General features: G+C 43.4%; 10 non-coding genes across 10 annotated transcripts; all 10 read right to left on the bottom strand.

Moving 5' to 3' along the window:
• Positions 1 to 1,211: 1,211 nt before the first annotated feature.
• Positions 1,212 to 1,284, bottom strand: Trnar-ucu (transfer RNA arginine (anticodon UCU)). The gene has a single exon. It is a non-coding gene; the product is annotated as a tRNA-Arg (tRNA).
• Positions 1,285 to 2,511: 1,227 nt separating this feature from the next.
• Positions 2,512 to 2,584, bottom strand: Trnar-ucu (transfer RNA arginine (anticodon UCU)). Its single transcript has one exon. It is a non-coding gene; the product is annotated as a tRNA-Arg (tRNA).
• A 1,227-nt stretch (positions 2,585 to 3,811) lies between these two features.
• Positions 3,812 to 3,884, bottom strand: Trnar-ucu (transfer RNA arginine (anticodon UCU)). Its single transcript has one exon. It is a non-coding gene; the product is annotated as a tRNA-Arg (tRNA).
• A 1,227-nt stretch (positions 3,885 to 5,111) lies between these two features.
• On the bottom strand, positions 5,112 to 5,184 carry Trnar-ucu (transfer RNA arginine (anticodon UCU)). The gene has a single exon. It is a non-coding gene; the product is annotated as a tRNA-Arg (tRNA).
• Positions 5,185 to 6,675: 1,491 nt separating this feature from the next.
• Positions 6,676 to 6,748, bottom strand: Trnar-ucu (transfer RNA arginine (anticodon UCU)). Its single transcript has one exon. It is a non-coding gene; the product is annotated as a tRNA-Arg (tRNA).
• Positions 6,749 to 8,239: 1,491 nt separating this feature from the next.
• Trnar-ucu (transfer RNA arginine (anticodon UCU)) lies at positions 8,240 to 8,312 on the bottom strand. The gene has a single exon. It is a non-coding gene; the product is annotated as a tRNA-Arg (tRNA).
• Positions 8,313 to 9,803: 1,491 nt separating this feature from the next.
• Trnar-ucu (transfer RNA arginine (anticodon UCU)) lies at positions 9,804 to 9,876 on the bottom strand. Its single transcript has one exon. It is a non-coding gene; the product is annotated as a tRNA-Arg (tRNA).
• A 1,491-nt stretch (positions 9,877 to 11,367) lies between these two features.
• Positions 11,368 to 11,441, bottom strand: Trnar-ucu (transfer RNA arginine (anticodon UCU)). Its single transcript has one exon. It is a non-coding gene; the product is annotated as a tRNA-Arg (tRNA).
• A 1,491-nt stretch (positions 11,442 to 12,932) lies between these two features.
• Trnar-ucu (transfer RNA arginine (anticodon UCU)) lies at positions 12,933 to 13,006 on the bottom strand. Its single transcript has one exon. It is a non-coding gene; the product is annotated as a tRNA-Arg (tRNA).
• Positions 13,007 to 14,497: 1,491 nt separating this feature from the next.
• On the bottom strand, positions 14,498 to 14,570 carry Trnar-ucu (transfer RNA arginine (anticodon UCU)). Its single transcript has one exon. It is a non-coding gene; the product is annotated as a tRNA-Arg (tRNA).
• Between the last annotated feature and the right edge of the window lie 19 nt (positions 14,571 to 14,589).

The raw sequence follows: 14,589 nt of genomic DNA, 5'->3' as shown, positions 1-14,589 counted from the left end.
GCTCAGATGTCAGAGATTCTGCAAGACATGACCCGTGCTACATGTCTCGCGTTACTTTTCTGATAGGCTTACTTTCATATTTCTCTGAAGCAATTACATCAAAGACTCATTATTTATGTAACAGACACGATACATCGCTCCGAATCGCTCTATTTACCATGGCCCTACTGATTGAAACACCTGCGTATTGACAGAGTTGCTCTGTACAATCGTAGTAACACAGTCCTGCTATTACATTCGCTCACGTGCGCTGCTTACAGATAAGTGGGAATTACGCTCTTTAGAACAGCATCCACTCACAAAGTGGTAAACGACACACTGGAAACACTGTATGATTAGTCACATTTTTTGACTTTGGTTGACTGCTGTGTCACAGCCGGTCCCCATCATATGTATACACTCCAACGGACGTGTGTGCCCTGTTAGCACATTTACCAGGAACGTTAGCTGCATCACCTCCCTGGCAATTTCATGCCGTCCTCGAAGCGTCAGCCATTGCTTGGTGACAGTGTGTTTCGATGAGACGTGGACAGATGATGCATCTCTCTCGCCGTCAGTTATAGGCGGGAATCATACTTAATGTAGTTTTCTGCAAGCGTCAGCGGAGCGTCAGACATCTCTGTCTGGTCTTCTCCCTTCATGTATCCAGCAAGCCCCCTCCTGACAGTCTCCAGTAAAAGCCCCCTGTGCTGAAGCGAAAATTGCCGCCGTTTCTATAGATACAGAGTGCCATTGTTTAATGGGAACAGTTAAGGACCCATAGTACAATATCTTGTTGTGAAACAGTCAACTTTTCTCACTTGTGGCAGAGGAAACTGAAACCCTCTCACCTTGGGCTGGAAGAATTAAAGATCATGACTGGGATTACGTACATTGACTCGTGAAGTAATACAAACTTATTTCACTTTTCATTGTATTTCCTTCTGTACAAAATGTGCGTTCTATTGCTATATTTCTATCTGTAGGTAAAAATTGGGCATTGAAAGAAAATTTGCGTGAACAGGCACGTGAAGATATGGTTCCGTTTGTACAGCATTTACACATAACAGCGTCATGGATAACAGATCTACGAGAATTTTGCTTGTGTGTGTAAGGTCAACATATTTAAGCATAGAACTGAGGTCACAACAATTTTCACCTTTTGAAGACGCTTGTGGTTACCCATATGTCAATACCCATCTCGTGATCGGCACATATTTTTAAAAATTGCCCGTCCCTTGTGGGGATCGAACCCACGACCTTTGGATTAGAAGTCCAACGCGCTATCCTCTGCGCCAAAGGGACACTGTCCAAGCGACGGGCTCAGATGTCAGAGATTCTGCAAGACATGACCCGTGCTACATGTCTCGCGTTACTTTTCTGATAGGCTTACTTTCATATTTCTCTGAAGCAATTATATCAAAGACTCATTATTTATGTAACAGACACGATACATCGCTCTGAATCGCTCTATTTACCATGGCCCTACTGATTGAAACACCTGCGTATTGACAGAGTTGCTCTGTACAATCGTAGTAACACAGTCCTGCTATTACATTCGCTCACGTGCGCTGCTTACAGATAAGTGGGAATTACGCTCTTTAGAACAGCATCCACTCACAAAGTGGTAAACGACACACTGGAAACACTGTATGATTAGTCACATTTTTTGACTTTGGTTGACTGCTGTGTCACAGCCGGTCCCCATCATATGTATACACTCCAACGGACGTGTGTGCCCTGTTAGCACATTTACCAGGAACGTTAGCTGCATCACCTCCCTGGCAATTTCATGCCGTCCTCGAAGCGTCAGCCATTGCTTGGTGACAGTGTGTTTCGATGAGACGTGGACAGATGATGCATCTCTCTCGCCGTCAGTTATAGGCGGGAATCATACTTAATGTAGTTTTCTGCAAGCGTCAGCGGAGCGTCAGACATCTCTGTCTGGTCTTCTCCCTTCATGTATCCAGCAAGCCCCCTCCTGACAGTCTCCAGTAAAAGCCCCCTGTGCTGAAGCGAAAATTGCCGCCGTTTCTATAGATACAGAGTGCCATTGTTTAATGGGAACAGTTAAGGACCCATAGTACAATATCTTGTTGTGAAACAGTCTACTTTTCTCACTTGTGGCAGAGGAAACTGAAACCCTCTCACCTTGGGCTGGAAGAATTAAAGATCATGACTGGGATTACGTACATTGACTCGTGAAGTAATACAAACTTATTTCACTCTTCATTGTATTTGCTTCTGTACAAAATGTGCGTTCTATTGCTATATTTCTATCTGTAGGTAAAAATTGGGCATTGAAAGAAAATTTGCGTGAACAGGCACGTGAAGATATGGTTCCGTTTGTACAGCATTTACACATAACAGCGTCATGGATAACAGATCTACGAGAATTTTGCTTGTGTGTGTAAGGTCAACATATTTAAGCATAGAACTGAGGTCACAACAATTTTCACCTTTTGAAGACGCTTGTGGTTACCCATATGTCAATACCCATCTCGTGATCGGCACATATTTTTAAAAATTGCCCGTCCCTTGTGGGGATCGAACCCACGACCTTTGGATTAGAAGTCCAACGCGCTATCCTCTGCGCCAAAGGGACACTGTCCAAGCGACGGGCTCAGATGTCAGAGATTCTGCAAGACATGACCCGTGCTACATGTCTCGCGTTACTTTTCTGATAGGCTTACTTTCATATTTCTCTGAAGCAATTACATCAAAGACTCATTATTTATGTAACAGACACGATACATCGCTCCGAATCGCTCTATTTACCATGGCCCTACTGATTGAAACACCTGCGTATTGACAGAGTTGCTCTGTACAATCGTAGTAACACAGTCCTGCTATTACATTCGCTCACGTGCGCTGCTTACAGATAAGTGGGAATTACGCTCTTTAGAACAGCATCCACTCACAAAGTGGTAAACGACACACTGGAAACACTGTATGATTAGTCACATTTTTTGACTTTGGTTGACTGCTGTGTCACAGCCGGTCCCCATCATATGTATACACTCCAACGGACGTGTGTGCCCTGTTAGCACATTTACCAGGAACGTTAGCTGCATCACCTCCCTGGCAATTTCATGCCGTCCTCGAAGCGTCAGCCATTGCTAGGTGACAGTGTGTTTCGATGAGACGTGGACAGATGATGCATCTCTCTCGCCGTCAGTTATAGGCGGGAATCATACTTAATGTAGTTTTCTGCAAGCGTCAGCGGAGCGTCAGACATCTCTGTCTGGTCTTCTCCCTTCATGTATCCAGCAAGCCCCCTCCTGACAGTCTCCAGTAAAAGCCCCCTGTGCTGAAGCGAAAATTGCCGCCGTTTCTATAGATACAGAGTGCCATTGTTTAATGGGAACAGTTAAGGACCCATAGTACAATATCTTGTTGTGAAACAGTCTACTTTTCTCACTTGTGGCAGAGGAAACTGAAACCCTCTCACCTTGGGCTGGAAGAATTAAAGATCATGACTGGGATTACGTACATTGACTCGTGAAGTAATACAAACTTATTTCACTCTTCATTGTATTTGCTTCTGTACAAAATGTGCGTTCTATTGCTATATTTCTATCTGTAGGTAAAAATTGGGCATTGAAAGAAAATTTGCGTGAACAGGCACGTGAAGATATGGTTCCGTTTGTACAGCATTTACACATAACAGCGTCATGGATAACAGATCTACGAGAATTTTGCTTGTGTGTGTAAGGTCAACATATTTAAGCATAGAACTGAGGTCACAACAATATTCACCTTTTGAAGACGCTTGTGGTTACCCATATGTCAATACCCATCTCGTGATCGGCACATATTTTTAAAAATTGCCCGTCCCTTATGGGGATCGAACCCACGACCTTTGGATTAGAAGTCCAACGCGCTATCCTCTGCGCCAAAGGGACACTGTCCAAGCGACGGGCTCAGATGTCAGAGATTCTGCAAGACATGACCCGTGCTACATGTCTCGCGTTACTTTTCTGATAGGCTTACTTTCATATTTCTCTGAAGCAATTACATCAAAGACTCATTATTTATGTAACAGACACGATACATCGCTCCGAATCGCTCTATTTACCATGGCCCTACTGATTGAAACACCTGCGTATTGACAGAGTTGCTCTGTACAATCGTAGTAACACAGTCCTGCTATTACATTCGCTCACGTGCGCTGCTTACAGATAAGTGGGAATTACGCTCTTTAGAACAGCATCCACTCACAAGGTGGTAAACGACACACTGGAAACACTGTATGATTAGTCACATTTTTTGACTTTGGTTGACTGCTGTGTCACAGCCGGTCCCCATCATATGTATACACTCCAACGGACGTGTGTGCCCTGTTAGCACATTTACCAGGAACGTTAGCTGCATCACCTCCCTGGCAATTTCATGCCGTCCTCGAAGCGTCAGCCATTGCTTGGTGACAGTGTGTTTCGATGAGACGTGGACAGATGATGCATCTCTCTCGCCGTCAGTTATAGGCGGGAATCATACTTAATGTAGTTTTCTGCAAGCGTCAGCGGAGCGTCAGACATCTCTGTCTGGTCTTCTCCCTTCATGTATCCAGCAAGCCCCCTCCTGACAGTCTCCAGTAAAAGCCCCCTGTGCTGAAGCGAAAATTGCCGCCGTTTCTATAGATACAGAGTGCCATTGTTTAATGGGAACAGTTAAGGACCCATAGTACAATATCTTGTTGTGAAACAGTCAACTTTTCTCACTTGTGGCAGAGGAAACTGAAACCCTCTCACCTTGGGCTGGAAGAATTAAAGATCATGACTGGGATTACGTACATTGACTCGTGAAGTAATACAAACTTATTTCACTCTTCATTGTATTTGCTTGTGTACAAAATGTGCGTTCTATTGCTATATTTCTATCTGTAGGTAAAAATTGGGCATTGAAAGAAAATTTGCGTGAACAGGCACGTGAAGATATGGTTCCGTTTGTACAGCATTTACACATAACAGCGTCATGGATAACAGATCTACGAGAATTTTGCTTGTGTGTGTAAGGTCAACATATTTAAGCATAGAACTGAGGTCACAACAATTTTCACCTTTTGAAGACGCTTGTGGTTACCCATATGTCAATACCCATCTCGTGATCGGCACATATTTTTAAAAATTGCCCGTCCCTTGTGGGGATCGAACCCACGACCTTTGGATTAGAAGTCCAACGCGCTATCCTCTGCGCCAAAGGGACACTGTCCAAGCGACGGGCTCAGATGTCAGAGATTCTGCAAGACATGACCCGTGCTACATGTCTCGCGTTACTTTTCTGATAGGCTTACTTTCATATTTCTCTGAAGCAATTATATCAAAGACTCATTATTTATGTAACAGACACGATACATCGCTCCGAATCGCTCTATTTACCATGGCCCTACTGATTGAAACACCTGCGTATTGACAGAGTTGCTCTGTACAATCGTAGTAACACAGTCCTGCTATTACATTCGCTCACGTGCGCTGCTTACAGATAAGTGGGAATTACGCTCTTTAGAACAGCATCCACTCACAAAGTGGTAAACGACACACTGGAAACACTGTATGATTAGTCACATTTTTTGACTTTGGTTGACTGCTGTGTCACAGCCGGTCCCCATCATATGTATACACTCCAACGGACGTGTGTGCCCTGTTAGCACATTTACCAGGAACGTTAGCTGCATCACCTCCCTGGCAATTTCATGCCGTCCTCGAAGCGTCAGCCATTGCTTGGTGACAGTGTGTTTCGATGAGACGTGGACAGATGATGCATCTCTCTCGCCGTCAGTTATAGGCGGGAATCATACTTAATGTAGTTTTCTGCAAGCGTCAGCGGAGCGTCAGACATCTCTGTCTGGTCTTCTCCCTTCATGTATCCAGCAAGCCCCCTCCTGACAGTCTCCAGTAAAAGCCCCCTGTGCTGAAGCGAAAATTGCCGCCGTTTCTATAGATACAGAGTGCCATTGTTTAATGGGAACAGTTAAGGACCCATAGTACAATATCTTGTTGTGAAACAGTCTACTTTTCTCACTTGTGGCAGAGGAAACTGAAACCCTCTCACCTTGGGCTGGAAGAATTAAAGATCATGACTGGGATTACGTACATTGACTCGTGAAGTAATACAAACTTATTTCACTCTTCATTGTATTTGCTTCTGTACAAAATGTGCGTTCTATTGCTATATTTCTATCTGTAGGTAAAAATTGGGCATTGAAAGAAAATTTGCGTGAACAGGCACGTAAAGATATGGTTCCGTAGTACAATATCTTGTTGTGAAACAGTCTACTTTTCTCACTTGTGGCAGAGGAAACTGAAACCCTCTCACCTTGGGCTGGAAGAATTAAAGATCATGACTGGGATTACGTACATTGACTCGTGAAGTAATACAAACTTATTTCACTCTTCATTGTATTTGCTTCTGTACAAAATGTGCGTTCTATTGCTATATTTCTATCTGTAGGTAAAAATTGGGCATTGAAAGAAAATTTGCGTGAACAGGCACGTGAAGATATGGTTCCGTTTGTACAGCATTTACACATAACAGCGTCATGGATAACAGATCTACGAGAATTTTGCTTGTGTGTGTAAGGTCAACATATTTAAGCATAGAACTGAGGTCACAACAATTTTCACCTTTTGAAGACGCTTGTGGTTACCCATATGTCAATACCCATCTCGTGATCGGCACATATTTTTAAAAATTGCCCATCCCTTGTGGGGATCGAACCCACGACCTTTGGATTAGAAGTCCAACGCGCTATCCTCTGCGCCAAAGAGACACTGTCCAAGCGACGGGCTCAGATGTCAGAGATTCTGCAAGACATGACCCGTGCTACATGTCTCGCGTTACTTTTCTGATAGGCTTACTTTCATATTTCTCTGAAGCAATTACATCAAAGACTCATTATTTATGTAACAGACACGATACATCGCTCCGAATCGCTCTATTTACCATGGCCCTACTGATTGAAACACCTGCGTATTGACAGAGTTGCTCTGTACAATCGTAGTAACACAGTCCTGCTATTACATTCGCTCACGTGCGCTGCTTACAGATAAGTGGGAATTACGCTCTTTAGAACAGCATCCACTCACAAAGTGGTAAACGACACACTGGAAACACTGTATGATTAGTCACATTTTTTGACTTTGGTTGACTGCTGTGTCACAGCCGGTCCCCATCATATGTATACACTCCAACGGACGTGTGTGCCCTGTTAGCACATTTACCAGGAACGTTAGCTGCATCACCTCCCTGGCAATTTCATGCCGTCCTCGAAGCGTCAGCCATTGCTTGGTGACAGTGTGTTTCGATGAGACGTGGACAGATGATGCATCTCTCTCGCCGTCAGTTATAGGCGGGAATCATACTTAATGTAGTTTTCTGCAAGCGTCAGCGGAGCGTCAGACATCTCTGTCTGGTCTTCTCCCTTCATGTATCCAGCAAGCCCCCTCCTGACAGTCTCCAGTAAAAGCCCCCTGTGCTGAAGCGAAAATTGCCGCCGTTTCTATAGATACAGAGTGCCATTGTTTAATGGGAACAGTTAAGGACCCATAGTACAATATCTTGTTGTGAAACAGTCTACTTTTCTCACTTGTGGCAGAGGAAACTGAAACCCTCTCACCTTGGGCTGGAAGAATTAAAGATCATGACTGGGATTACGTACATTGACTCGTGAAGTAATACAAACTTATTTCACTCTTCATTGTATTTGCTTCTGTACAAAATGTGCGTTCTATTGCTATATTTCTATCTGTAGGTAAAAATTGGGCATTGAAAGAAAATTTGCGTGAACAGGCACGTAAAGATATGGTTCCGTAGTACAATATCTTGTTGTGAAACAGTCTACTTTTCTCACTTGTGGCAGAGGAAACTGAAACCCTCTCACCTTGGGCTGGAAGAATTAAAAATCATGACTGGGATTACGTACATTGACTCGTGAAGTAATACAAACTTATTTCACTCTTCATTGTATTTGCTTCTGTACAAAATGTGCGTTCTATTGCTATATTTCTATCTGTAGGTAAAAATTGGGCATTGAAAGAAAATTTGCGTGAACAGGCACGTGAAGATATGGTTCCGTTTGTACAGCATTTACACATAACAGCGTCATGGATAACAGATCTACGAGAATTTTGCTTGTGTGTGTAAGGTCAACATATTTAAGCATAGAACTGAGGTCACAACAATTTTCACCTTTTGAAGACGCTTGTGGTTACCCATATGTCAATACCCATCTCGTGATCGGCACATATTTTTAAAAATTTCCTGTCCCTTGTGGGGATCGAACCCACGACCTTTGGATTAGAAGTCCAACGCGCTATCCTCTGCGCCAAAGGGACACTGTCCAAGCGACGGGCTCAGATGTCAGAGATTCTGCAAGACATGACCCGTGCTACATGTCTCGCGTTACTTTTCTGATAGGCTTACTTTCATATTTCTCTGAAGCAATTACATCAAAGACTCATTATTTATGTAACAGACACGATACATCGCTCCGAATCGCTCTATTTACCATGGCCCTACTGATTGAAACACCTGCGTATTGACAGAGTTGCTCTGTACAATCGTAGTAACACAGTCCTGCTATTACATTCGCTCACGTGCGCTGCTTACAGATAAGTGGGAATTACGCTCTTTAGAACAGCATCCACTCACAAAGTGGTAAACGACACACTGGAAACACTGTATGATTAGTCACATTTTTTGACTTTGGTTGACTGCTGTGTCACAGCCGGTCCCCATCATATGTATACACTCCAACGGACGTGTGTGCCCTGTTAGCACATTTACCAGGAACGTTAGCTGCATCACCTCCCTGGCAATTTCATGCCGTCCTCGAAGCGTCAGCCATTGCTTGGGGACAGTGTGTTTCGATGAGACGTGGACAGATGATGCATCTCTCTCGCCGTCAGTTATAGGCGGGAATCATACTTAATGTAGTTTTCTGTAAGCGTCAGCGGAGCGTCAGACATCTCTGTCTGGTCTTCTCCCTTCATGTATCCAGCAAGCCCCCTCCTGACAGTCCCCAGTAAAAGCCCCCTGTGCTGAAGCGAAAATTGCGGCCGTTTCTATAGATACAGAGTGCCATTGTTTAATGGGAACAGTTAAGGACCCATAGTACAATATCTTGTTGTGAAACAGTCTACTTTTCTCACTTGTGGCAGAGGAAACTGAAACCCTCTCATCTTGGGCTGGAAGAATTAAAGATCATGACTGGGATTACGTACATTGACTCGTGAAGTAATACAAACTTATTTCACTCTTCATTGTATTTGCTTCTGTACAAAATGTGCGTTCTATTGCTATATTTCTATCTGTAGGTAAAAATTGGGCATTGAAAGAAAATTTGCGTGAACAGGCACGTGAAGATATGGTTCCGTAGTACAATATCTTGTTGTGAAACAGTCTACTTTTCTCACTTGTGGCAGAGGAAACTGAAACCCTCTCACCTTGGGCTGGAAGAATTAAAGATCATGACTGGGATTACGTACATTGACTCGTGAAGTAATACAAACTTATTTCACTCTTCATTGTATTTGCTTCTGTACAAAATGTGCGTTCTATTGCTATATTTCTATCTGTAGGTAAAAATTGGGCATTGAAAGAAAATTTGCGTGAACAGGCACGTGAAGATATGGTTCCGTTTGTACAGCATTTACACATAACAGCGTCATGGATAACAGATCTACGAGAATTTTGCTTGTGTGTGTAAGGTCAACATATTTAAGCATAGAACCGAGGTCACAACAATTTTCACCTTTTGAAGACGCTTGTGGTTACCCATATGTCAATACCCATCTCGTGATCGGCACATATTTTTAAAAATTGCCCGTCCCTTGTGGGGATCGAACCCACGACCTTTGGATTAGAAGTCCAACGCGCTATCCTCTGCGCCAAAGGGACACTGTCCAAGCGACGGGCTCAGATGTCAGAGATTCTGCAAGACATGACCCGTGCTACATGTCTCGCGTTACTTTTCTGATAGGCTTACTTTCATATTTCTCTGAAGCAATTACATCAAAGACTCATTATTTATGTAACAGACACGATACATCGCTCCGAATCGCTCTATTTACCATGGCCCTACTGATTGAAACACCTGCGTATTGACAGAGTTGCTCTGTACAATCGTAGTAACACAGTCCTGCTATTACATTCGCTCACGTGCGCTGCTTACAGATAAGTGGGAATTACGCTCTTTAGAACAGCATCCACTCACAAAGTGGTAAACGACACACTGGAAACACTGTATGATTAGTCACATTTTTTGACTTTGGTTGACTGCTGTGTCACAGCCGGTCCCCATCATATGTATACACTCCAACGGACGTGTGTGCCCTGTTAGCACATTTACCAGGAACGTTAGCTGCATCACCTCCCTGGCAATTTCATGCCGTCCTCGAAGCGTCAGCCATTGCTTGGTGACAGTGTGTTTCGATGAGACGTGGACAGATGATGCATCTCTCTCGCCGCCAGTTATAGGCGGGAATCATACTTAATGTAGTTTTCTGCAAGCGTCAGCGGAGCGTCAGACATCTCTGTCTGGTCTTCTCCCTTCATGTATCCAGCAAGCCCCCTCCTGACAGTCTCCAGTAAAAGCCCCCTGTGCTGAAGCGAAAATTGCCGCCGTTTCTATAGATACAGAGTGCCATTGTTTAATGGGAACAGTTAAGGACCCATAGTACAATATCTTGTTGTGAAACAGTCTACTTTTCTCACTTGTGGCAGAGGAAACTGAAACCCTCTCACCTTGGGCTGGAAGAATTAAAGATCATGACTGGGATTACGTACATTGACTCGTGAAGTAATACAAACTTATTTCACTCTTCATTGTATTTGCTTGTGTACAAAATGTGCGTTCTATTGCTATATTTCTATCTGTAGGTAAAAATTGGGCATTGAAAGAAAATTTGCGTGAACAGGCACGTGAAGATATGGTTCCGTAGTACAATATCTTGTTGTGAAACAGTCTACTTTTCTCACTTGTGGCAGAGGAAACTGAAACCCTCTCACCTTGGGCTGGAAGAATTAAAGATCATGACTGGGATTACGTACATTGACTCGTGAAGTAATACAAACTTATTTCACTCTTCATTGTATTTGCTTCTGTACAAAATGTGCGTTCTATTGCTATATTTCTATCTGTAGGTAAAAATTGGGCATTGAAAGAAAATTTGCGTGAACAGGCACGTGAAGATATGGTTCCGTTTGTACAGCATTTACACATAACAGCGTCATGGATAACAGATCTACGAGAATTTTGCTTGTGTGTGTAAGGTCAACATATTTAAGCATAGAACTGAGGTCACAACAATTTTCACCTTTTGAAGACGCTTGTGGTTACCCATATGTCAATACCCATCTCGTGATCGGCACATATTTTTAAAAATTGCCCGTCCCTTGTGGGGATCGAACCCACGACCTTTGGATTAGAAGTCCAACGCGCTATCCTCTGCGCCAAAAGGGACACTGTCCAAGCTACGGGCTCAGATGTCAGAGATTCTGCAAGACATGACCCGTGCTACATGTCTCGCGTTACTTTTCTGATAGGCTTACTTTCATATTTCTCTGAAGCAATTACATCAAAGACTCATTATTTATGTAACAGACACGATACATCGCTCCGAATCGCTCTATTTACCATGGCCCTACTGATTGAAACACCTGCGTATTGACAGAGTTGCTCTGTACAATCGTAGTAACACAGTCCTGCTATTACATTCGCTCACGTGCGCTGCTTACAGATAAGTGGGAATTACGCTCTTTAGAACAGCATCCACTCACAAAGTGGTAAACGACACACTGGAAACACTGTATGATTAGTCACATTTTTTGACTTTGGTTGACTGCTGTGTCACAGCCGGTCCCCATCATATGTATACACTCCAACGGACGTGTGTGCCCTGTTAGCACATTTACCAGGAACGTTAGCTGCATCACCTCCCTGGCAATTTCATGCCGTCCTCGAAGCGTCAGCCATTGCTTGGTGACAGTGTGTTTCGATGAGACGTGGACAGATGATGCATCTCTCTCGCCGCCAGTTATAGGCGGGAATCATACTTAATGTAGTTTTCTGCAAGCGTCAGCGGAGCGTCAGACATCTCTGTCTGGTCTTCTCCCTTCATGTATCCAGCAAGCCCCCTCCTGACAGTCTCCAGTAAAAGCCCCCTGTGCTGAAGCGAAAATTGCCGCCGTTTCTATAGATACAGAGTGCCATTGTTTAATGGGAACAGTTAAGGACCCATAGTACAATATCTTGTTGTGAAACAGTCTACTTTTCTCACTTGTGGCAGAGGAAACTGAAACCCTCTCACCTTGGGCTGGAAGAATTAAAGATCATGACTGGGATTACGTACATTGACTCGTGAAGTAATACAATCTTATTTCACTCTTCATTGTATTTGCTTGTGTACAAAATGTGCGTTCTATTGCTATATTTCTATCTGTAGGTAAAAATTGGGCATTGAAAGAAAATTTGCGTGAACAGGCACGTGAAGATATGGTTCCGTAGTACAATATCTTGTTGTGAAACAGTCTACTTTTCTCACTTGTGGCAGAGGAAACTGAAACCCTCTCACCTTGGGCTGGAAGAATTAAAGATCATGACTGGGATTACGTACATTGACTCGTGAAGTAATACAAACTTATTTCACTCTTCATTGTATTTGCTTCTGTACAAAATGTGCGTTCTATTGCTATATTTCTATCTGTAGGTAAAAATTGGGCATTGAAAGAAAATTTGCGTGAACAGGCACGTGAAGATATGGTTCCGTTTGTACAGCATTTACACATAACAGCGTCATGGATAACAGATCTACGAGAATTTTGCTTGTGTGTGTAAGGTCAACATATTTAAGCATAGAACTGAGGTCACAACAATTTTCACCTTTTGAAGACGCTTGTGGTTACCCATATGTCAATACCCATCTCGTGATCGGCACATATTTTTAAAAATTGCCCGTCCCTTGTGGGGATCGAACCCACGACCTTTGGATTAGAAGTCCAACGCGCTATCCTCTGCGCCAAAAGGGACACTGTCCAAGCTACGGGCTCAGATGTCAGAGATTCTGCAAGACATGACCCGTGCTACATGTCTCGCGTTACTTTTCTGATAGGCTTACTTTGATATTTCTCTGAAGCAATTACATCAAAGACTCATTATTTATGTAACAGACACGATACATCGCTCCGAATCGCTCTATTTACCATGGCCCTACTGATTGAAACACCTGCGTATTGACAGAGTTGCTCTGTACAATCGTAGTAACACAGTCCTGCTATTACATTCGCTCACGTGCGCTGCTTACAGATAAGTGGGAATTACGCTCTTTAGAACAGCATCCACTCACAAAGTGGTAAACGACACACTGGAAACACTGTATGATTAGTCACATTTTTTGACTTTGGTTGACTGCTGTGTCACAGCCGGTCCCCATCATATGTATACACTCCAACGGACGTGTGTGCCCTGTTAGCACATTTACCAGGAACGTTAGCTGCATCACCTCCCTGGCAATTTCATGCCGTCGTCGAAGCGTCAGCCATTGCTTGGTGACAGTGTGTTTCGATGAGACGTGGACAGATGATGCATCTCTCTCGCCGTCAGTTATAGGCGGGAATCATACTTAATGTAGTTTTCTGCAAGCGTCAGTGGAGCGTCAGACATCTCTGTCTGGTCTTCTCCCTTCATGTATCCAGCAAGCCCCCTCCTGACAGTCTCCAGTAAAAGCCCCCTGTGCTGAAGCGAAAATTGCCGCCGTTTCTATAGATACAGAGTGCCATTGTTTAATGGGAACAGTTAAGGACCCATAGTACAATATCTTGTTGTGAAACAGTCTACTTTTCTCACTTGTGGCAGAGGAAACTGAAACCCTCTCACCTTGGGCTGGAAGAATTAAAGATCATGACTGGGATTACGTACATTGACTCGTGAAGTAATACAAACTTATTTCACTCTTCATTGTATTTGCTTCTGTACAAAATGTGCGTTCTATTGCTATATTTCTATCTGTAGGTAAAAATTGGGCATTGAAAGAAAATTTGCGTGAACAGGCACGTGAAGATATGGTTCCGTAGTACAATATCTTGTTGTGAAACAGTCTACTTTTCTCACTTGTGGCAGAGGAAACTGAAACCCTCTCACCTTGGGCTGGAAGAATTAAAGATCATGACTGGGATTACGTACATTGACTCGTGAAGTAATACAAACTTATTTCACTCTTCATTGTATTTGCTTCTGTACAAAATGTGCGTTCTATTGCTATATTTCTATCTGTAGGTAAAAATTGGGCATTGAAAGAAAATTTGCGTGAACAGGCACGTGAAGATATGGTTCCGTTTGTACAGCATTTACACATAACAGCGTCATGGATAACAGATCTACGAGAATTTTGCTTGTGTGTGTAAGGTCAACATATTTAAGCATAGAACTGAGGTCACAACAATTTTCACCTTGTGAAGACGCTTGTGGTTACCCATATGTCAATACCCATCTCGTGATCGGCACATATTTTTTAAAATTGCCCGTCCCTTGTGGGGATCGAACCCACGACCTTTGGATTAGAAGTCCAACGCGCTATCCTCTGCGCCAAAGGGACACTGTCCAAGCGACGGTCT

The sequence above is a fragment of the Schistocerca serialis genome, chromosome 1 (assembly GCF_023864345.2).
Source record: "Schistocerca serialis cubense isolate TAMUIC-IGC-003099 chromosome 1, iqSchSeri2.2, whole genome shotgun sequence".
Taxonomy (NCBI): domain Eukaryota; kingdom Metazoa; phylum Arthropoda; class Insecta; order Orthoptera; family Acrididae; genus Schistocerca; species Schistocerca serialis.
The sequence above is the reverse complement of the archived record's forward strand: the minus strand, read 5'-3'. Positions and strand labels throughout refer to the sequence as shown.